Below are 24,433 nucleotides of genomic sequence, written 5' to 3'. Positions count from 1 at the left end.
TACAGAAAACAATTCAGACAATTATCTAACGATTTTTTGAACAGAGTCCTTCACCTTTAGATTTTAATGAGCTGTCCAAGTATAATGCCACTTTGTTATTTACCCTTGACATAAATTCCAACTCTCTTTATTACTTTAATTAGATGCATAGCAAAAATATCATCAATTTATATTAGATATTCCTTCGCTCCCTTTATACTAATCCCTCAACTAAAAAAACAACAGCTTCAACGAGCCCTAAATGCTAATTTTTATTGATAGCTACCTTTAAAAAAATGTTTTCTCTTTTTTGCTATATGTAGAATAAAATAATGAATATTATAATTTCGGCATATCTGGTGCTTTTCTGTGTTACTTAACTGTTGCAAAAAGCATTATATCATATAGGCAAGCAGGTTTTGCTCAGTTTTTACACTTTGAAGAGTGGAATATCATATTGGAATAGCTTAAGACAGGGTAGACATCCAAATTTACTGACACAATTGTTACTATATGATTACCTTGAATGCCAAGTGATTGATAACACTTAACTCTTTGGCAGTTTCAAAGGACTACAAGAGTAGATCAGGACACATTCACTTTGTTAACCTGGTAGTGGACAAGATACAGGCTGAAAGACACTGCACAATGTGGAAAGAACATTTTTCCCCCTTTCAAATGACTGCTTCTATTTCTGTAACTTTTGCAACATACAAGAAAAACAAAACACAACAATAAAGCACTATTGTACTTTTTCTTCTATCAAATACTATATTAATACATTGCTAATGAATGTCACCTACTTAAGCCCTACTTAAAATCACTTAGTTTCCCTGATTACAAATATCTTTGTATTTCATTGTACATGAAAAACAATAACAACTCTGAGATTATTCTTCTAGAAATTTCTGTAGTCTTATCAAAAAACAACAAATACAAAACTCTTTCATTTGACATGTCTGCCATAAAAACTACTGAAACTGCTACAACTTCACTTGAGGTGAAAATTAGTGTCATATCTACTTCAGTTGAATACTGATACCAATACCACTTTCTTCAATCAACTAACTCTATCTATTTCTAGCAGATATCGATCTACCTAGTCATAGAAGTGGCTGTTTTGATCTCTCTTCATGCTGTGCTAAATTTTCTTCAGCATTTTTAATCATTCCAATTTTATATAATAGAGATGAGAAAGAAAGAAAGAAAGAAAGAAAGAAAGAAAGAAAGAAAGAAAGAAAGAAAGAAAGAAAGAAAGAAAGAGTTACACCTAAAGTAGATTCTTTATATTTATGTCTTTACCCTAAGGTAAAGACAAACTGGGGAGAAAGGGGAAAGAAAGATTCTTGAAAAAACAGGGGAAGCAGTTGGGTGGGATCTGGATTAGTTAAAATGAGATATGAAATATGTTATTTTGACAAGGACATTGTCAAAAGGGTTTGAGGGAATCAAAAAGGCTATCATGGATTCTTCCTGATTGCTGGATAAAGCAGCAGCAGTTCCTCAACAGAAAATCTGAGAAGCAGGAGAAGGAAATTATGATGGTGGCTGAGGGAGAGAGGTTTTTTAAAGATTTTTTTATATATATAGGTTAAACAGATGCCATAATGTTTAATGCAGATAGCCTTGGCAGTTTCAAATATCCAGTATTTCAGATCAAACTGCTTATTTGAGCAGCGTGGGCTGTAATTGGGATTTTCAAGACTAGAAGACCTGGAAGAGACTAGAGACCTGTAATCCTGACAAACAGCCTTCCCCCATTGACCCACTTGTCTCCCTGACTTCCATAGGACGTGCAGAATATATAGGACTGCAGCTTCAAATGTTCAATCAAAGAAATAGACAGCACTGAATCTCAAACATATCAGTCCTCTCCACCTATTATATATTAAATATTATATATATGAATATATTAAACATATATATATGAAATCCTTAATATTATTTGCTTTTGGTTGGGCCAAGCCATCATACAATACACATTTTAGCTGGCTAGAGGCTGAAATAATAGGAATTTCTCTTATATCACAAGCTGTTTAGCAAGGCATCTCCTTATACTCCTCAGGGTAGAGATCTTCAGAAAGATTAAAAGGAGAGTTTCTTAGTTTGGAATGAAGTTTGTAATGCGGTTGATCAAATAATGCATTATTATAAGACTTATCTTCTGATATGCTAGCAATAATTGAAGAGTATGTGTGCCAAAGGGAGTACCTGATCATTAGTGACCTCACTGACTCAATCCCATGTCCTAAGAGAGAAAGAGAGACAGAGAGAAGAAGAAAAAATGTGTTAGAAGACAAGGCACTAAGGAAAACTAATGATGTCTATATTCAATTAGGGGGAACTTGCAATGATTAAAGGGCCACTGAGAATACAGTGTGCAAATACACAAAGGTAACAAAGTGAGACAAGCATAATGATGTTAAGGTGATATATTGAAAGGAGATAACACTAAAGGACTGGCTGAAATTGATTAACAGATAACATAGGAGCATCCAAGAAACTGGTGAAAATCACACTCTTTGCAAAAGGAAATTCTGGAAGGCAATCTAATATATATAAGTTCCTTTTTAGTATGCTGTTCTGATGTCTAATATCTCTAACATTCTTTTAGAGATTGTCTCTCGCTAAAGAATTTTAGATGAATACTTATAAAGACTGTTGTTTTGCTTAATTCACAGGATGCTTGCAGCAAAATAAAAGGTTGCATTTTCTTTTTTTATCTTCTCCTCTTCATACTCCTGGGTGAGTTTTTGAAATGTTTGTTTTACCATTATATTTTATTTCAAAGATGACATAAATTTACTAAAATCTACAAAAGTCTGTCCAGATAGTTGGGGGATGGAGACCATAAACAAGCTAGCATTAAAAAGAATTATTGTATTGCTGAGACTTCTGGGGAAGCAATGGTGAACTGAAGACAGCTACTCTGACAGCACAGCCAACAACCATGGCAGAATGAGGAGCCAGTGAATGGATCAGCTTCTTGGAATTCCTCTCCAGACAAGAAGAGGACTTGGGATCACCCACAAATGCTCCATACAGTAGCTTCCTACAAGGAGACCATCAGACAGTGGTCTCTGGTTGCTTTAGAACTCTGGGAGACAAGGGATCCCCATCTTTGCCCAAGCTGTGATTGGCACCTTCAAAAAGGACACTTGGTTTGCATAGTTCCTCTCTTAATCACTTCTGGAAATTGCTTGTTAACTGCTTTTTGGATATTAGAAACTTTCAGAATGGCAGGTTTCATAAACCAGGTAAGTCTCCTTCAATCCTTAGTAAAAGAAGTTCTATGCAAGTTTAAGGAGTATGTGTATATATATATATATATATATTGGAATAAACAGCAAAAGTGGTAATTGGAACACTGATTTTGGAAAGTTATAAATGGACAAAGGAATCAGATGGATTTGAAATAAAAAAAAATGAAATAAATTACAAGAATCCTTCCTGTGGGCAAATGAAAATGCTGTTGATTATAAAATAAACATGATAAGATGGGACTTTGAAGGTTGGACACTAGAGAGAACCAGAAAGAACTAAAGATTATAATTAACTTCTAACTTTGGATGGGTTCAAGGATATTTGGGAACAATTTGGGAACTTTTTAGATTGGCTGATATGGATTTAAAAAAGGTTGTACAAGAGGAACAAGTTTTACTGGACAAGGCTGAGACTGAGGGTGATTCAAATGTGGATTTAAAAATGACAGGCTACAAGAATGATACAGAAAAAGATGTTACATTGAATATGCAAATGAAACTGGCTGATGTTTTAATAATTAAAAGGGATATACAAATAACAAACCAGAAGAGTGACTTGGATAATTTTCTTATTTTGGATCTACAAAAGAGATGTGCTAAAGTATTAAAGGGTTTTCTGAGAAGAGACAAAGAGAAAATGAAAAGAAATCAAGTTCTGGGACACTATTTAAATAGATTAAAGATTAAGGTTGTTAAAAGAAAAGGAAAGGAATATAAAGTTGGTTTATTTGATCAAGTTAACAAATATATATTGTTCCTTCTGGTAACTCTTAATGGATTTTTATTGACCAGGACTGAATGACAAGGCTTTAAAGATTTGTTTATATATAAGAGATGAGATATAGAATGAAGAGATATTTCTGTTGTATTTTCAGAAAAAGCCATTGGGCTTGGGATCTGAATGTATAGTAGAACCTATACATTGGTTGTGCTAAGTGTAGGTTGCTTTTTTAGATTTCAATGTGGATTTTTTATTCAGTTTATACATTTTTATACGTTTTAAGATTGTACTTTGTTCTTTTTGTATTTGTGAACTGTTGTAAACTGCCCAGAGTCATGCAATTGATATAGATATCTATATAAATTGAAATAATAAATCAATCAATAAATACTGTAAATAGTGATACATTACTGTGTTAAAAGTAAAGGAAAGGAATATAAAGCTAGTTTATTTGATTAAGTTTCATAGATATAGTATATATTGTTATTTCTGGTAACTGTTAATGAACTTTTGCTGATTAGGACTGAATGGCAGTGGTTCTAAGAATTTATTGATAAGAGATGAGATATGGGAAGAGGAATATTTTGTTGTAGTGTTAGGGCAGGTGATAGGTTATGGAAACTGTACTTGTGATGAAGGGTGAAGTCATTTCTTTATATTTCTTTTTTTCTTTTTTATTTACTATGTATTTTTCTCTTTAATTTTATTTTTTCTCCACGCTTTTTATATTTTCCTTTTTTCTCTTTTTCATATTTTTCTTACTTTTCTTAGTTTTTATCTTTGTAATTGTAAACTTTAAAAGTATTATAAAAATTGTTCTATTGCTGAGTTTGCATTAATTATTTATTTTGAAAATACAATGTATTGTATTTTACTGTATGAATATGAATATTTTATATTCATACAGTATAAAGAGTTGGATATTTCAGCTGTCATAAAAGATGGAAAGAAGGACAAAGTAAAGGTGTTTGCACTTAAATATAGAGAGATATCCAGTTAGGTACAGGATATCTAACTGGGACAAACCATGATTTGTTCCTGGCTACCTTCTGAGCATGCAATAGTGGTATGTATTGTATTAAAATACAGAGCAAATGCATATTTAATAATTACTTAAAGAATTATTAATTTAGTTGAATGGATGCTCATTCTGTAGAGTAATGATAGAAGCTGGAAATGTACATTCAAGTCTTAATCTTGAAAAAAAATAAAACTCTAAATCTGGACAGTTTGAAAATTGTATCAATGTTATTTAAAAATAGTGCAATGATCTGAAGTCATAAAGTAGGTGCTTAACACAGGATTTTTTGTTCCCACTTTGAGTAGGCCATGACTTCAATGATCTATGTGCTGTGACTTGTGGAGGGGCAGATGGCTAGTACATGACGGGAGGGAAAACTCAGTGAAGGGTGAATTTCCATGCAACATATAGTTCATCTAGATGAACCTCAGTGCTTCTTTCTGGCTTCTGTATAAATGTAAGATGAATGTTAGGGCCATGAAAGTGCATAGGTAGAGCATGCCATTCTCCAAAAAAACCATTTTCTGAAGTGAAAATGAAGTTTAGCTGAGACAGCTATAAAAAATAGAGTGCTAAATCAGGTGATGTTTTTCACCTAAGTTCTAAGATCCTTTAGACTTTTGAATGTTGAAAGTATACTGCAAAAAAATGAACAATTGCTGCAATCTAAATAGCCCTGTGTATGGAAATATTTCATGTACAGTATATACACTCTTATTTCATATTACATGTAATCCACTGAGTGCAATCAAAAGGAAGCATCTGTTCTTTTATAAAGAGAAAGTGGATCACATTGATTGCAATATGTTATTGAATGGACAAAATAATAAAAGGTGAAGTCCTATTTACATTTATGTATGTGTTGGGAATCATGGTATATTATAAAAATGTGAAACTAGGCTATAATTCTATTTTATAATGTCTTTTACATGCATGCATTCTTATTTTTCTTATGGTGTATTCATGGATCATTAGTTTAAGGAGTAGTAAATGAGAATAATGACAAATATCATAGCTTTAAGTTTTCTACATTTTAAAGCTCTTGATTAAGTTTAGAAATATATTATCAGGCACAGTAATATACAAATGTAAATAAAAGTTTTGTTTTGTTTTGTTTTCAGTAAGGCACAAGAAGTGGAGTCTTAAAGAAGTAAGATTTATAATTTGGTGAGGTCTGATAAATTAGATATTTTAACATATGTTTTTGTTGTTGATATCAAATAGCTTTTTAATGTTCATATCTCAACATTACTATTGTTCTAGTATTTTTTAGGGAATAATTATTGTTATTCACAAAGATTTGAAGGACTAAGCTGCACTGATAAGATTCTATTTTATACATTCAACAATTTTGAAAAGCAGTGACTTTATGATCATGCATGCACTCCAATTCTCTTGGCTTCTAAGTGTTTCCTTCTTATACTGCAGAGGCTTTCATGGCTGGCATATGTTGGGCAGTGTTGAATTTCAGAGTTTAGTGACCATGGCCTAGAAAGCAGATTTCCTGATGTTTCACAGGAACTGTGGCTGGCATCTTCAGAGTCATAGGAGAACACAGGAATCTGAGCAGGGACTGACAGGGCTCCTCACCAACCTCCACCAGTGCAAAATCAGCTTGGCTAAAGACCAATCAGAAGTCAGGTCACCTGGCTATAAAGACAGGAGCCCAGTCAGTCCCTGCTCAGTTGCCTGTGGTCTGCATAGCAGACCAATTTGCCTCTTGTACTTCTTCCAATGAAATTTGAAGACATTGCCTCCATTGGAAGGACAGCTGAAGCTATATGATTCAAATAATTATATAAATACTTTAGTTGTGCCAGGTAATGTTTGAGAAACATGCGATAGATGAGAAGTTGCAGATTTTAGTCAAATGGCCAATTCAACCAGAAACCCAGTCAAAAACACAGAAATGTGGGAAACACTGAGAAGTCTAATTTGAAAAGTTCAGACTTTTTATGGTCATGGAAGTCCAGATTGCTGTGGTTATTTCTTCTTCTTATAGGTCACCTTCCATGACCTGTTATCATTCTGGCTTCTGATTGGTCCTACTTCTCAGTTATTCTGGATCATTTATTCCAGGTCTTCTGGATCAAGCATATCCCCACCATGCATCCAAAAACAATTAAATTGACATTGTCAGCCATCTTATAATTATTATCTATTCACCCCCTGGCCCATCTGCTTTTCCCTGATGAAATACCAGTTTCTGCAGTTTCATCCTATTATAGTAACTCCTCATTTTACACTTTCTTCTTCTAGCAAGACCTAAGGTTCTACTAAAATCCTGAACCTATGTTTTCCATACTTCATGTGCTAAGGTACGGGTTGGTATTATAACAAAAACTACCATACATATATAATTTTTCACTCAGTAAACGAGTGCCTAATTCAGAGGACAACAGTATAGGATTGGTAATATAGAAATAGGTAGCAAATGTGTATCAGTGATACACAAGCTCAGGATCTAAGTAGAAAATTGGTTGACAAAGAGGTTTTAGTCAAGTTATTCTGCCAGACAATTACTGGGAATGCTAAGGTCAAAAGGTGTTTATTTTGTGTGTTTATGTTTTTCATTTGCTAGATAGTACAGAGAACAGAGCTACAGTTTTCTTGAAAAATATTAGAGAATGGGAACAAGTCAGGATGATCTGTCCCATCCCTTACTCTTGGAAGAACATAAGGTGGATAATACTTACTTTACAAATTGTTGTTGTTGTTGTTATTGTTGTTGTTGTACTGCTTTAATAGATAAAGAAAGAGGAAGAGAGATGGAGAGAATAAAAATACAAACACAAAGAAGAAAGAGACAGGGAGAAAAGAAAAATCAAAATATATTATGCACAAATAGAAAAGAATTCAGCCTAATTTTTAGGGCATCATTAAACATGAACCTGATAAATAATATTGATCTCTCTTTCTATTACATTGATTTTATATACAGCAATGATCCAGGATATACAGGGGTTTCACTGTCTTTCCAATATTGAAAATGTTTTTGTTTGTTTGTTTTACTCAACAAGGAGAATACAGTAGCGATCCAATTAAGTTAAAAAAAGAGAGAGAGAGAGAGAGGACATGCATGCTTAGGTGAGATTTATTTCATAAATATTCATTGCACCCTATCAGATGCCTTTCTCACTTCCAATGAATTCCCCACGGATGATTTCATTTCTTTATGGATGAATATCCAGAATGTCAGTTTGCAATTTAATATTATCAGATGTTTGACCATTTTTTTTTTATAAAGCCTGATTGTCCAGTGTTGATAACTGAAGATATCATCTGTAATTTATATGCCATGTTTACATCAGTTTTTTTTAGTTTTTTTTTAATAAAATTTTTTATTCTTTACAACAAACACAAAACATACATAAACAAACAAAAACATACAAAAGCATAAAAAAAACATCTTCCATTTTATACCGTGTGTCAACCAGTTACCAACTCGCTGGTGCCCCTTTCATAATCTTAAATTCTCATATCATCTATTCAAAATATACTTGTGTACTTATCAATTAACAATTATTAATCATTCATAGCTAGTCTATAGAATCATTTATTACAAGAAATTTTAACTTTCAATAGGATTAGTAGTACATTTTTATCCATCGATTATATGTGTATATATATATAATAATTAATATCAAATTTCTATTATAAAATTTCCTAATCCATTACATTACTATATTTTCTCATCCAATCATTAATAAAACAAATCCTGTGTCATATAAAATTACTTATCTTCTTACTCTAATTTCAAATCTCAATTTAACTCATCTCTGCACATTCCATAATTTTCAATAACTTCCTCCTGCATAGGTACTTTTTCATTCTTCCAATTCCTAAAAGTTACAGTTCTAACCACTATCAAAACATACTTAATTCTTCACTACATGTTTCAACAAAAATGTCTCTAGTTTAAAATCTATATGTTACTATATCCAACCATGTATGAATTTTAGTCTAATCTCTTAAAACATTTACAATCAAATACAATTTTTAACTATATATCTCAGTTTTATACTTTATTCCAACGCTTGCATAGTTTTAAGTTCACCCTTTTCATTCAATATCCCAAAACATCTAGCTGTTTATTCCTTTTTCTATATTATTGGATAAGAGAAAGCAATAATAAATGTCCTTTCAAACATTCTGCTTTTTGAAGCTTCTGTCAGTTCCATCATTGTTGTATTCCCCTCGTTTTTTCTTTAGGCATCTGGAGTAGTTTCTTTCAATATTGTTTTACTTCTTCTTTTTATGCATTCTCTTAGTACGATTTTCCATTATAATCTTGTATAATCTTTTTCTCACCCTCAGTACCAAGAACAAGTCTGTCCCTCTTCATTTATCAGTTGATTAACCCTTTTAATTCTCAGTTTATAAGCCTCAAAATAATTCTGTTTAATGTTTCTGATTTCTTGTGCTATTTCTTTCTTTTCCATTGATCCCGTTTTATGTTTAATTAAGTCCATTTTAGCTTTAATATCTTTTTTTTTTTTTTTGCGGGAATTTCTGCAGCTCTTCTTCCAGTTTTTTATAGTCATCCTCGATAGTTTAAAAATCTTTTTCTGCATTGTGTTTCTCATATAGTCTATTATCTTGTATAAACCTTCATTAAGTCAAAGGATTCTTTATCTTTGTTCTTGCCAAGAGAAAGAAAAAAAAAAGCAAAAGAAAAAAAAAGAAGAGGAGGGGAAAGGCTAGGTCTCTTTAAAAATCCAACTGGGGGGGGGAATAGAGAGCAAAGCAGAGCTTCTAGCAGAAAGAAGAGCTACTGCCACTAATCAAGGCTCTTGTGACTAACTCAAACTTTCCATCTTGAATTATTTTCAAAGTCGCTTTCAACTCCACTTTCTTGTTTATAGTTATTCGGATGGCACCTGTATAAACATGCACATCCCACTATCTTTTTAGAAAGCCCAGGGTCCTTGAGCATACGTCACAATGGAAAAAAAAGGCACTATGTCGAGCCTCTAGATGGCAGTGCAACTTTCTTTCATTTACTTTCTCTTAACTCCACTTTCCCCATTTCGAAATCAAAAAATATAAATTTCTTATAACAATAGAGAAATCGTAGTCAAAAAAGAAGCTTAAGATAAAGAATTATTGAGTATTGAAAAGAAAAAAGCCAGTCCAGTTAAGAATATATATTTTTTAAAAAGAAAAACATCTTGCCAATTCCACTAAAAAGGGAAAGTTAAAAAGAAAAGATTTTTTTCCCCTTTTTTTTTATAAGGCTCAATCTCGCCGCTTGATCCACTTTTCTTCACTTTTAAAAATCTCTTTAAGTTACTTAAGGTGTTCTCTAAGAATAGTTGAATAGTAAAAGTCCATCTCACCCGGTTGACACCTCTCTCTTTCTTCTTCCTTTGGAGCTGTCCTGGCTTTCGCAGCCATTAAATGGCTGCCTCTCCTCCGCCGGCTTCAAGAGCTTCTCCTGGGATCAATCTGGGACTTGCGGCGTCCCTGAGATCCGCGGGACGCGCCCTTTGTGTTTGCCATCTCTACGGGACGGCTTAGGTCCATCGGGACCGTCCGGGGGGGGGGAGATATCGACTGCGATCCTGGGAGCCCAGGATCGCCCGCCGTATCGCCGCGACGCCAGCTCCGCCCTCCTACATCAGTTTTTTAAAGTAAACATCTAATGAGGAAATCGGACAATAGCTTAAAATAGTCAGAAGGATCTTTAATCGGCTTTCAGAATTAGTTATGTAACCCACAATGAAGAGACTGGGGGGAAAAAAAATCAAAAGGCATCATTGCAGATCTACAGCAGTAATTGGATGAAGAAGTCAATATATTATACCACAGAGATAACCATCCATCTAGACTGGACTTTTAATTTTTGCTTGTTTTTTTTTTTTAAATAAACTTAATAGTATCTATTATTTCTTGGAAAGATAACATGCACCTACTGTATATGATCATGCATAATCATAGGAAAAATATATGAAAATCATTAGGGTTAGGGTTAGGGTTCCTGTGTAAGATTTGACTTGATATTATAAAATTTGAAAAAATATTGATTTAGTGAATCAGAATCATTATATATTTTATCCTGACTGTTCTTCATAAGAGCAATAATAACACAACACTGCAATTGTTGATACTGAGAGACTAGCAACTTACCATGTCTTTCACCTTGTTCTCAATATATTTGCTTTACATGATTAAATTAATATTCTGTTTCAAGTGCATAAAGGGAATTATATTCCTGCCTAGCACTCATAAAAGCTCTATATAATGTTCATAAAAATTATCTTAAATATCTATTAAAACTATCCCTAACTTTTATTTTTTAATTCAATTTCCAGTCATGAAGTGCATTGGGTAGTCCTTGCACATCCCTAAGAGTAACTTATATTTAATTTTAATACATTTTAAATATAAATCAAATTGAATCAAACTAAGAATTTGACCTGGTCCCATTGAGTACTTTTTGGCCAAGCATTCAAACTGCATGCATACTTGAAATTTAGCACACAATTCGGGGGCCATGTCCAATTTATGGATTGCTATGGAATGAAAATGAAGCTAGTTCTATCTATTCCTGCTTGTCATTTTTTATTTTAAATTGAATATATCAAGAGGAATAATAAACAATAATTATGTGTAAAATATAGAAGAACTATCTTTAGTTATTGTGAATAATTTAGGACTCTCTGCTACATTCTATGGGAAATCTGTGCAGGATTTGGACCTTCACATTTTCCTCTGAAGCACAGAAAACAGGAACAGAAAATTCTGTTCACTTTTATGAGTATTTTGTTCCTAGCAGTCAAACTTCTAAGCTGCTAACCATATTATTGTTGTAACTGATGTGTGTTTTACACATCCTATTGTGCATACAATAGGACTTTGGAATCCTTGGAGCTCTCTGAGCTTGATTGTTTGCTTGCAGACATTTCATTACTCAACTAAGTAACATCATCAGTGCTGTTGATTTTGATCACTGATGATGTTACCTAGTTGGATAATGAAATATCTACAAGCAAACGACCAAGCTAGAGAGCACCAAGGATTCCACAGTTCAATGCTCAGCTACATATATTCTCTTCAGTTGCAATAGGACTTTTCCTAGTGTGGTTCATGAGCTTTATTCTGTATCTTTTTATTATATGAATATGAATAAAATGCCATGAAAATACACTGTATCTTTATTTGTTTGTGTCTACACAAAACATTTTGATAAGAATAGTTGAAGTAAATCAATGCTAAGAAATTAAGAAAGGCGTTGACTAATTTTATGCATATTTTTCTGACTCAAAATGAAAAGGCTACTCTTAAGAACAAAAACAACACAACCTTTAAAGTATAAATAAAGCTAGAGGATTTACTTGAAACAAGTGAGGAAGAAAGAAAAGAACTGAAGCAGCAGAATAAGTCTGAAATATTGATTGATTAATACAATATGATGCTCTTTTATGGCTTTTCTGGCATAAAGAAATAACACCTTTTAATGCACAGTTATAATTTAAGTTTTGAAGTAGAATAAAGATGTTGGGGAAAGAAGGGGAAAAAAACCCAAAATCCAACAGCCTCTAGATCCAAGATCTGAATAGCTTGTTTATATCTAATACAATCAGTCTTGTTTCTTGATACATGATATCTTCAAAAAGTTGAAATTTTACGCTTCTTTTATAAAAAAGTATGCGGCAAGTTTATTGTCCTCTTTAATACTTCCCACATGACACAGAAATAACCAATGGATATACATGCATAAGCCTCGCTCATTCCCTTGAAAGCAGAAGGTAATCCTGTAATTAATACCTTTAATTCACTACGGCTATTCACTACACTACCCTTCATGGATCACTGCCTTGTCGTGGGGAAGGGGCTTGCGTAACTCAGTGAAGCCATGAGCTATACCATGCAGGGCCAGCCAAGACGGACAGGTCATGACAGAGAGTTCTGACAAAATGTGGTCCACTGTAGAAGGAAATGGCAACCCACTCCAGTATCCTTGCAAGAAAACCCCATGGACAATGTTAAAGGGCTAAAAGATATGACGCCAGAAGATGAGCCCCTCAGGTTGGAAGGTGTCCAATATGCTACTGGGGAAGAGTGGAGGGCAATTCCAAGTAGCTCCAGAAAGAGTGAAGCGGCTGGGCCAAAGCCGAAAGGACGTTCAGCTGTGGATGTATCTGGAAGCGAAAAGAAGGTCCGATGCTGTAAAGAACAATATTGTATAGGAATGTAAGATCTATGAACCAAGGCAAGGTGGATGTGGTCAAACATGAGATGACAAGATTGAACATCGACATCTTGGGAATCAGCGAATTGAAATGGACGGGAATGGGTGAATTTAATTTGGGTGACCATTATATCTACTACTGTGGGCAAGAAACCCTTAGAAGAAATGGAGTTGCACTCATAGTCAATAAGAGAGTGGGAAAGGCAGTAATGGGGTACAACCTCAAAAATGGCAGAATGATCTCAGTGCGTATCCAAGGCAAACCATTCAATATCACAGTCATCCAGGTCGATACCCCAACCACTGATGCCGAAGAAGCTGAATTTGCCACTTCTATGAAGACCTACAACACTTTCTAGAACTAGCACCAAAAAAAGATGTCCTTTTCATCATAGGGGATTGGAATGCTAAAGTAGGAAGTCAAGGAGTAATCGGAATAACAGGCAAGTTTGGCCTTGGAGTACAAAATGAAGCAGGGCAAAGGCTAATAGAGTTCTGTCAAGAGAACAAGCTAGTCATAGCAAACACTCTTTTCCAACAACACAAGAGACGACTCTACACATGGACATCACCAGATGGTCAATACCGAAACCAGATTGATTATATACTTTGCAGCCAAAGATGGAGAAGCTCTATACAGATAGCAAAACCAGGACCAGGAGCTGACTGTGGCTCAGATCATGAGCTTCTTACTGCAAAATTTAGGCTTAAATTGAAGAATGTAGGGAAAACCACTAGACAACTCAGGTATGACTTAGATCATATTCCTTGTGAGTACACAGTGAAGGTGATGAATAGATTTAGAGGATTAGATTTGGTAGAGTGCCTGAAGAACTATGGATGGAGGTCCGTAACATTGTACAGGAGGCAGCAACTAAAACCATCCCAAAGAAAAAGAAATGCAAGAAAGCAAAACGGCTGTCTGATGAGGCTTTACAAATAGCTGTGGAAAGAAGGAATGCGAAAAGCAAGGGTGAAAGCGAAAAATATAAGCAACTGAATGCAGATTTCCAGACAATAGCAAGGAGAGATAAGAAGGCCTTCTTAAATGAACAATGCAAAGAAATCGAGGAAAACAATCGAAAGGGGAAGACTAGAGATCTCTACAAGAAAATTGGAAATATGAAAGGAACGTTTAGTGCAAAGATGGGCATGATAAAGGACAAAAAAGGCAGGGACCTAACAGAAGCAGAAGAGATTAAGAAGAGGTGGCAAGAATACACAGAAGAACTATACAAGAAAGATCTTAATGTCCCTGATGTCCACGCTGGTGTGATCACTGACCTTGAGCCAGACATCCTAGAGGGTGAAGTCAAGTGGGCCTTAGGAAGCATTGCTAACAACAAAGCTAGTGGAGATGACAGTATTCCAGCTGAGTTATTTAAAATACTAAAAGACGATGGTGTTAAAGTGCTGCACTCAATATGCCAGAAAGTTTGGAAAACGCAACAGTGGCCATGAGATTGGAAAAGGTCAGTTTATGTTCCAATTCCAAAGAAGGGCAATGCCAAAGAATGCTCAAACTATCGCACAACTGTACTCATTTCACATGCTAGCAAGGTTATGCTCAAAATCCTACAAGCTAGGCTTCAGCAATACATGAACCGAGAATTACCGGATGTAGAAGCTGGGTTTCAAAGAGGTAGAGGAACTAGAGATCAAATTGCCAACATTCGCTGGATCATGGAGAAAGCAGGAGAGTTCCAGAAAAATATCTACTTCTGCTTCACTGACTATGCAAAAGCCTTTGATTGTGTGGATCACAACAAACTGTGGCAAATTCTTAAAGAGATGGGAGTACCAGACCACCTTACCTGTCTCCTGAGAAATCTGTATGCAGGCCAAGAAGCAATAGTTAAAACCGGTCATGGAACAACCAATTGGTTCAAAATAGGGAAAGGTGTACGACAAGGCTGTATACTGTCACCCTGCTTATTTAACTTATATGCAGAGTACATCATGAGAAATGCCGGGCTGGAAGAATCACAAGGCGGAATTAAGGTTGCAGGGAGAAATATCCACAACCTCAGATATGCAGACGATACCACCCTAATGGCAGAAAGTGAAGAAGAACTAAAGAGCCTCTTGATGAGGGTGAAAGAGGACAGTGCAAAAGCTGGCTTGAAACTCAACATTAAAAAAAACTAAGATCATGGCATCTGGACCCATCAATTCCTGGCAAATAGAAGGGGTAGAAATGGAAGCAGTAACAGACTTCATTTATTTGGGCTCCAAGATCACTGCAGACAAAGACTGCAGCCAAGAAATTAAAAGATGCTTGCTCCTTGGAAGGAAAGCTATGGCAAATTTAGATAGCATATTAAAAAGCAGAGACGTCACCTTGCCAACAAAGATCCGCATAGTCAAAGCTATGGTTTTTCCAGTAGTAATGTATGGCTGTGAGAGCTGGACCATCAAGGCTGAGCGCCGAAAAATTGATGCCTTTGAACTGTGGTGCTGGAGAAGACTCTTGAGAGTCCCCTGGACTGCTAGGAGGTCAAACCAGTCAATCTTAAAGGAAATCAACCCTGATTGCTCATTGGAAGGATCGATAATGAAGCTCAAGCTCAGATACTTTGGTCACCTAATGCGAAGAGAGATCTCTTTGAAGAAGACCCTGATGCTGGGAAAGATTGAAGGCAAAAGTAGAAGAGGACGGCAGAGGATGAGATGGTTAGATAGCAACACTGAAGCAATGAGCATGAAACTGAGCAAACTCAGGGAGGCAGTGAAGGACAGGAAGGCCTGGCGCATTATGGTTCATGGGGTCACGAAGAGTTGGACACGACTTAACGACTAAACAACAACAAATTCACTACACTGAAGCTATTCACTACACTGAATTTAATAAAATAGTATTTTAAGACTAGAGTTCCTTATACAATAATGTAAAATACATTACATTTAGTACTCTTGGAATACAGCATAGTAAGGATGATCAAGGTTCATGTTCACATATTTTTATGTGAAGTAATCTGATTTCACTTCTTGAAAGAGATGCAATGATATTAAAATACATCCTTGGATCAAAATGTACTAAACATGAATATAACAATGGAGATTTTAGGCTAAAATGCATATTGAATATGTTTTAGAGTCAGATTTGTACATAATATTTTGGGACAATTTATTAAAATAAAATCAATTTATGTTTTTTTCCTTAAATCAGAGATTCACATGATTATAAATGAACATGTGAAAAAATGACGTAGTTCAGAAATAGATTTATTATTCCATAGTCACAGAGCATCTTAGAATAATAAATTTGAATACAGGCAAGCAATCAATGACATACTTAGATGGCATCTATATCCACATAATAAGAGTTCTTTTTAAAATAGGTTAACCTATAAGATTTCAGTAATCTTACATGACATGAGGTTCTAGTATAAATCGTAATAAGTATGAAGGTGTGTTTAAGGAGCTCCAGTACAGTGTAGGACAGAGGGGAAAAAAGTCTGATTTACTAGAAAAAAAAATATCTTGATTATTTTCATTTTGTGTACAGATTGCCACTAGATCTCCCTCCCTCCCTCCCTCCCTCCCTCCCTCTCACCTTCCCCTTCCCTCCCTCCTTCCAGAAGGTTGTGGTAGGATAGTAGGGTGTAGTTATGGATGATCTTGGAGGAATTGGATAGTCTAGATCCATTTTAGTTGGGTGGCAGCTATCACAAAGAAGGCCTTTGCATAGCTCCATCTGGTGTACTAGGTGCTACGTTCCTGAATTGGGCAGCCGTTCAGACTGTCACTCATGCCCATGTCACCTCACAGCTTGACTACTGCAATACGCTGTACATGGAGTTACCCTTGAAGACCACTTGGACGCTTCAGCTGATCCAGAATGCAGCAGCGCAAGCATTGATGGGCATGCCACAATATGCCCATGTGTTATCTCTGCTCAGTGAGCTGCACTGGTTGCCAGTGGGCTTCCTGGTACAATTCAAGGTGCTAGTTATTACCTATTAAGCCCTATATGGCATAGGGCCAGGTTATTTGAGGTACTGCCTATTGCCCATGGTTTCTGCCTGGCCATTATGATTCCAAAGAGTGGGAATACCCCAGATCCCTTTGATAAAACAGTGTCATCTTTCAGGACACAAGAGTGCACCTTCTCTGTCACAGTGCCTGCCCTCTGGAATGAGCCTTCCCCTGAGATTTGGATGGCTCCCACCCTGAAGATGTTCCTGAAGGCCTTGAAAGGCCAGGTATTCTCCAGGCTTTGGGATAGGATGGGTCAACACATTGTTTAAGATTGGTGTGTTGTCTGGGTTGCAATCTTGTAACTTTTTTTTTTTCATTTTTCATTTTGTTGTTTTTATGCTGTTACTTACTTTGTGAGCTGCCAGAGTTAGGTGGAGTTGGGTGGCATCAAAATCAAATCAATCAACAAACAACACATTCTTAAAAGACCAGTTATAAAAAATCAAGATAGTGGCCATGATCAAATTATCCAAAACTCAAGGGACTGGACTTCAATTGCAGAAGAAATAAACAAGATGGCAGGTTGCCATCTTGATGTTTTTGACCGGCCTGTGGATGGCCCTGGGTTTTATATGTAGCATAATCCAGAACAATTGCTATTTTCCATTACTCAATTCTTTATTCAGAAGCAAGTGGGTAAATTAAATTCTTTTTAGTTAAAAGTTACATGAAAAGGTCGAATGTGAAATAAATAAAAAGCCTCCTCCCTGTGGGAACAAATTCATAACCCAAAAGAAAGTCGGCACTTTGTCAGCTACAGCTTGACGAGACAGTTTTCTCTGGAAAGAAATTAGAATGTTTCTCAATTGGCAAAAAAAGTGGCCATCTGAGGATACAACTGACATGACTGCTCAGTATACACTTGACACAGGGATGTTTGGTGCTATCATGGGGAAAAGACAAGGAAGACTTTGCTGAGAACCACTGACAGTTTGTCTTCTTCATACCCAGCATCTAACATTTCATGCTCCAAGTTAATTGCATGTAGGACGTGCTTGTTTAACAGCCAGTGGACAATTTGTAATTAACTATCTGTTTCAAGGATCTATCAGAAGAGATCTGTGTCCTCTTCTCCCGGTGTTGTCTTTTATTCATTCCCATTCACTCTGTCTCCCTCTCCCTCTCTCTCATAAACACACACACACACACACACACACACTCAAGACACTCTCTCTTTATACTTTATTTTGGTATTTTGTGCTACTGAAGAGTTCCATATTCTGTTAATTATTCTTATAGTCTTTTGTATTCAGATAGGGAAAATATCCTTGATTTCCTGAGACTTCAAGTTCATTAATTTATATGAGTAGCTTTAGCTCTTACAAGGGTAAGAAACAATTTAAAGTTCTTATGAAAATGTAGAATGATACAAATAAGGCACCCTTATACCCACCAGGAGAGCATTTCAGACTTAATATAAGCACATGTAAAAATATTAAGAGCATTCATTTTAATACAAACAGGATTTGATCTTGACTATCTTTACCTAGATATGTAGTGTATCACAAATCAGAAGTGATTAGCTGATTTTTATCTGCTTTGTAGTTCATCCTAAAGGTATCCTTAGGAAATATCTTTCCATTACTAATTTTTCAAACACAGTGTCTGTGCTAGCTTAATATATGATTCTATGTCTAAATATTAAGCTTTATTGGTTTATGAATTATAGCCAAACCAGTATACTATAGTATTTATATACCATTTTCACCTACAGTATCAATACATTGGGGATTTTTACAACTTTTCATTTATTTATTTGATTGATATCTCACCTTTCAAAGTGGCATTGAGAGTGTTCCTTCCTGTTTTTCCCCATATCAACAATCCTGTAAGGCTGGTGGGTGACAGAGCATGACTGGTTCAAAGTCACTCATGAGCTGTGTGTAGACTACAAACTGCATCTATGTCCTCTTAATTTAACATGTTAACTACTACCCTAAACTGTTTTAACCAAGCTTTGTTGAATTGACCATACGTGCCGATGCCAAAAGCAAGTATATCACTTTTTAGCATAGCATGGTGAATCCAATAGTTTGTGTCCTTGAACAAGAAAGAATAGATCTTTGCCTTCTTCTATGAAATAGCCATTCAGGTATTTGAAGAGTGCTATCCTATTCAGTTGTCCTTTCTTAAGACTAAGAAATCTCTTTTCACAGATCTTAATTTCTTCTCCTTTGATCCATCTCATTGCCCTTCTCTAAACTTGTTCCATTTTTTCTGAATCCTTCTTAAAGTTCCTGGAACTATACACAGTACTGAATATAGTATCCAAAGAAGAATAAAGTAGAATCATTATTTCCCATGATTTGGAAATTATACTTCTGTTGATGCAGCCTAAAATTTCGTTTGCCTTTTTTGCGGCCACATCACACTACTAATTCTTTTTCAGTTTGCAACCACCATTGCAAGATTTATTTTCCCCACAAGTACTAGTACTAAACCAAGCTTTTGCCATTCTATATCTGTTCATCTGATTTTTGTTTCTTAAGTGAAATGTTAAGAACTTTGCATTTGTCTCTGTTAAGTTTCATTTTGTTACTTTCAATCATTTCTCTAATCCAGTCCATATTGAATGATACTTTTGTTTTCTGTGGCATTAGCTACTCAATATTATTTAATGTAATCTGCAAAATTTGTAAGCATATCCTTCACTTTTTCATCCAACTCCATCATCCTCATCATCATGCAGAATAAAATATCCAGGACTGATATTAGTGGCACCTCATTTGATACTCGCTTAAGGCATAATCATTATTTATGAACACTCTAAATATTACTTTCAAGCTGATTACTGATTTAATTGTCATCCCCTTCAGCCCTCACTTAAGTTTGCTAACCAGTATGTGATGGTCTTTTTATCAAATGGTTTGCTGAAGTCAAGACATATTGCATCTACAGCATCCCCATAATTTATTGTGGAAGTTACCAACCCCAAAATAAGATAAGAAAATTCTGGCAAGATTTGCCTGGACACAAAGCTAAGGAGAATTGTGTTGGCTAGTACTTGGATAGGACATTATCAGAGGATCCTAGGACCATAGGCTAGACTACAAGAACTAGACCAATGTATAGAAGGCAATTGTCAATCATTTCCATACTGTTCTACATTGTTCCATACTGTATAGATGTGCCCATGTAGTTTACTTCTTTGAATAGCAAAAAGATTAAATGACAAGCATTCAAAAGTAGTCCTTTATAGAACTAGAAATTACAAGGCTATATATGAAAGCACAAATGACATTAATTTGGTAATTCACACTAATTAAATCAACAGGCATCCACAGAGAGCACTTGGTAGCTCCATATCTTCTGGTCTCATAATATTAGCTGTCCCCAGGAGCTGAGTCAACTATCTCTGGATCTGTGCTGGTTTATTGAAAAATTAAGCAAAGGGTTTTTTTCCCCCTTTTCTTTGAATTCCTATGGTTCTACAATGGTCTATTTTCCCACTTCACTGGCCTCTTAAATTCAAACAAACCATTACATTTCCAATACAGCAGCAGCAGCATTTTGCTCCTGATGCCTGTCTCTAAACACTATTTAGAATGTATTTCCCCAACTCAAACCACCATAGCAACAATGGTTATACCTACTAGGAAATGAGCTTGGTTACAAAAACACCAATACATAATCATTTGCCATTTCACTTTGCTATAGACTTTAAATGCAAGAGATATTGCTTCTTTGCTTCCAAGAAAGTGAAGGCAATTGCTCAGAATTTATATCTGCTTTTCGTTTTTCCAAGTGACCAGACAAATAGTCAAAATATGAATGGCAGGGGTGCTAGCAATTTATTTCATTTCATATGGAATAGAGGTGAAAGGGCTCTTGTTGCTCCAGGATTGGCAATAGTTTGGGGGAAGTTGATTACAAAGTCCTCTATAGCATATGAAAGGTACGTTCTATTGACAGGAGAGCTTGTTGATACAATGCACTATATTTTTACTGAGGAATTACTAACAGTATCTGGATAAAGTCTTTAGATTGCACAAAACCAGACATCATTCTCTTGCACGGGCAGAACATAAGAACTATTTTTATTCTTTAAGTTCGTTAATGACAGCTTTGTTTTTGCTTTTGCTTTCATGTCAGTGTTGTGTGGGAACATTTGCATGTATGTTTATGAAACAGCACTAACGGTTACATTCCATTCATTTTTCACTGGTTCCAACCCATCATCATCATCATCATCATCATCATCATCATCATCATCATCATCATCATCTCAAATTTCAGTCAACAAGTCAGAAACACCATTTCTAGCCCTTTTTTTCAGAGGGAAAGTTAACATTAATTTTGGCTGATTTCTTATTGCTGGGTTGAAACTATGTTTGCATAGCCTTTACAAGAGAAAGCACTAGTCTTTAGAAGCCAGTTTCAATGGTCTCATTAAAAAGAAAACCATTGCAATGTGAGTGGAAGTGTCAGCTAACACAAACCCCATGGCAAAATAGAATTGTCCCCTTCACCGTCACCATGAGGGACAAAGAATCCCTTGTCAGTTTTAACGTGTTCACAACTACAATTCTTTCCAATTAAAGTTAGATAAATTACAAATATGGCAAACATTGAATATACTGTATTACTATATCTCTTCCCAATACCTTCAGATAAAGTTTCTTATCTACCTATCCATAGGTAATAAATTAAAACAATACAAAATCATGTTCATTACAAAGGGGGAAGGCAAACAAAATAAAACAATGTGGCTTGCATTCATACAAGAAAGACCTGGCTGAAGACAGAGTCTCCAAGGGCATCTAAAAGTACTAGGGCAGCTGCCTCATGATTTTCAGAGAGAGACCATCCCAGAATGCAGGTGCTACCACAGAAAAGGCTTACTTCTCATTCACCTCAAGATAATTCTCAGTCAATTTCTGCAGAAGTTTCTCTCTTGATCTTAGCAATTCATATATATATCTGACCCCAAGAAAAAAAAAGGCACACGCACATGTGCAGCATGAGCACTGAATGGAATATAATTCTTCATCTCATGAAGAAGCTACAGGCCTAAAGTATCTTTCTGGATACAAATTACTGATACTGATTGCAGACTGAGGTACACATCCCCTGAACCATTTGTTTAGCAGATAGGAATTCAGGTCAAATCTATCTTCCTTGATTGTTCTTAATTTAGTGATCACAACCAAGCTACAAATAGGGCAAAATATGACTTGTAACCATTTAATTAGTGATCATCTGATTGTGATTTTATTTGTGTACACTACTCATAAATCCGTTCAAATGCATGCATGCAGTTATCAGGAGCAGCCGATGAACTTTTGATTTAAAATAATTGATTTAAAAAACCTTCCATGTACTACCCATAGTGTTTTCAATTGGGGCAATATAGAAATATTGTGAATTCAATCAATCAATCAATCAATCAATCAATCAATCAATCAATCTCACAGTATCTTCTGAAAGTTCAGTGGCTAACCATTGACAAACCATTGTGGTCCACATGGGAAGGTTCATGAAAAATATTCAGAAGCATCAGCTGGTCCAGAATGCACAAGTTCATGCACTTCTGTGCATGCCGACTTTCGTCCTTGTTATACGGCTGTTGCGTGAGCTACACTGGCTCCCAGTGTGCTTCTGGGTCCAATTCAAGGTGGCACAGGGCCAGGCTACTTCAGGGACTGCCTCTCTCTGAGACTTTCGGCCAGGGTGGACATACTCCAGATCCCCTCTATTAAACAATGACATCTGGAGGAAATGGTGATGGTATAGACATGCTGTTATATTCTTTGCTTAGTGGTCCATTAATGAAGACTTGTTACAGAAGTGGAAAACATATAACTCAATCATAGACTATAGACCATAGCTGGAGAAAGTTTTAGATTTAAACCTGGGTATTTCTTTTTGTGTGTAGTGGTGAAGCTTTTTGTTTGTTTCTTTGTGTTTGTGAATGTATGTGTGTGTGTGTGTGTGTGTGTGTGTGTGTGTTTTAAAACTTATATAACTGTTGTAGGATTACATCATTTGGAGAATTTAGAAATGCTGCTGTTACCAGCAGTGGATTAGATGAGACAACAATCTAGCTAAATGTAAAAAGCCAATTATATATCATATATTTATATTCATTTATTTTATTATTTTGTTCTGAGTTTTAATCTAAGTATCACCTTCAGTATAAAACAGTATACAAACAACATAAAATACACCATAATTCATTCAGAACATTGTCAGCTAGTTATTCTACACAAATATTCTTCCTAATTTGATATTTATAGAAGCATTTAACTAAGTTTTTAATGCTTTCATTAAGCTGTGGTACCAGGCCAATGACACCTACTTAATTTCCAAAGGACTGCACCAGCATTAAGGATTTAACCTTACTACTAGACATTAAACTTGGAACAGAATGAAGAATAGCAAACACAAGAAAAAGAACTGCACCATTCTTTTCAAAACATGAACAAAATATAAGCTAATCCTTTCATGCTAATTTTTCTAAGCTGTCCTTGAATGTATTCAAATTATTTCAGTGAGATTCCCAACTCATTGTAAGAAATAGAAGTTTAGTTTCTAGTGTCCGATCACTCTATTTGATTCATATAAAAATATATGTGATAATATAGTAAGATAGAAGTTTGGCAACAGCTAATAAATGGGCCAAAAAGCAGTTCGACATGAGTATAAAGTACTGTACATAATACATTTCTTTCTAGCTAGGCTGTTTAGTAAAATATTAGACTGTTCATGCTTAAAGAGATTAAACTGAAATCTGCAATAGAAAAAGGGAAATAAATGATTGCAACTAAGACATGTACCTATTGTCTTTGAAAAAAAAAAAAAACAGGCATGGAGGGAATGGCAATAAAAAGCAAGCTTTGGTCACTCTCTTGGAAAATGGAATTATGCATAGTTCTTAAACTCTGATAAAATAAAGAGTAAAGTCAATCACTGACAGAATAATACCAATTGTAGTCTAAAGATTAGTGGACTCAATTTTCAGTGTGTAACTACTCTTTAAAATGTTTTAAATTCTCTCCCCACCCTTCCTAAATGTGCTAGTTTAACAATGCATGGATACTCTTTTATTGTGAACATTTCTGTAATCTTCCTAGTTGGGATCTTGCTCCCTGAAAATTATCTGCAATTATGTTATTTAAAGCTGTTTTTTAGAAAATTTCCTGGATTACATTATTTCTTAGACTGACAGCAAGTATCTCTTTTTTCCCTATCCTATTTTTAACTCAACATTTGTAATATAACAGAAATTTGTGAAATACTATTTTTTTTTCTATTTTTACCAAACAAAAATGCAT

This window comes from Python bivittatus, unplaced genomic scaffold, assembly GCF_059951505.1.
Source record: "Python bivittatus isolate LINGU-HERP-01145 unplaced genomic scaffold, Pbiv_v1 ctg000070_np1212, whole genome shotgun sequence".
NCBI classification, from domain to species: Eukaryota; Metazoa; Chordata; class Lepidosauria; order Squamata; family Pythonidae; genus Python; species Python bivittatus.
This window is presented reverse-complemented; position numbering follows the sequence as displayed.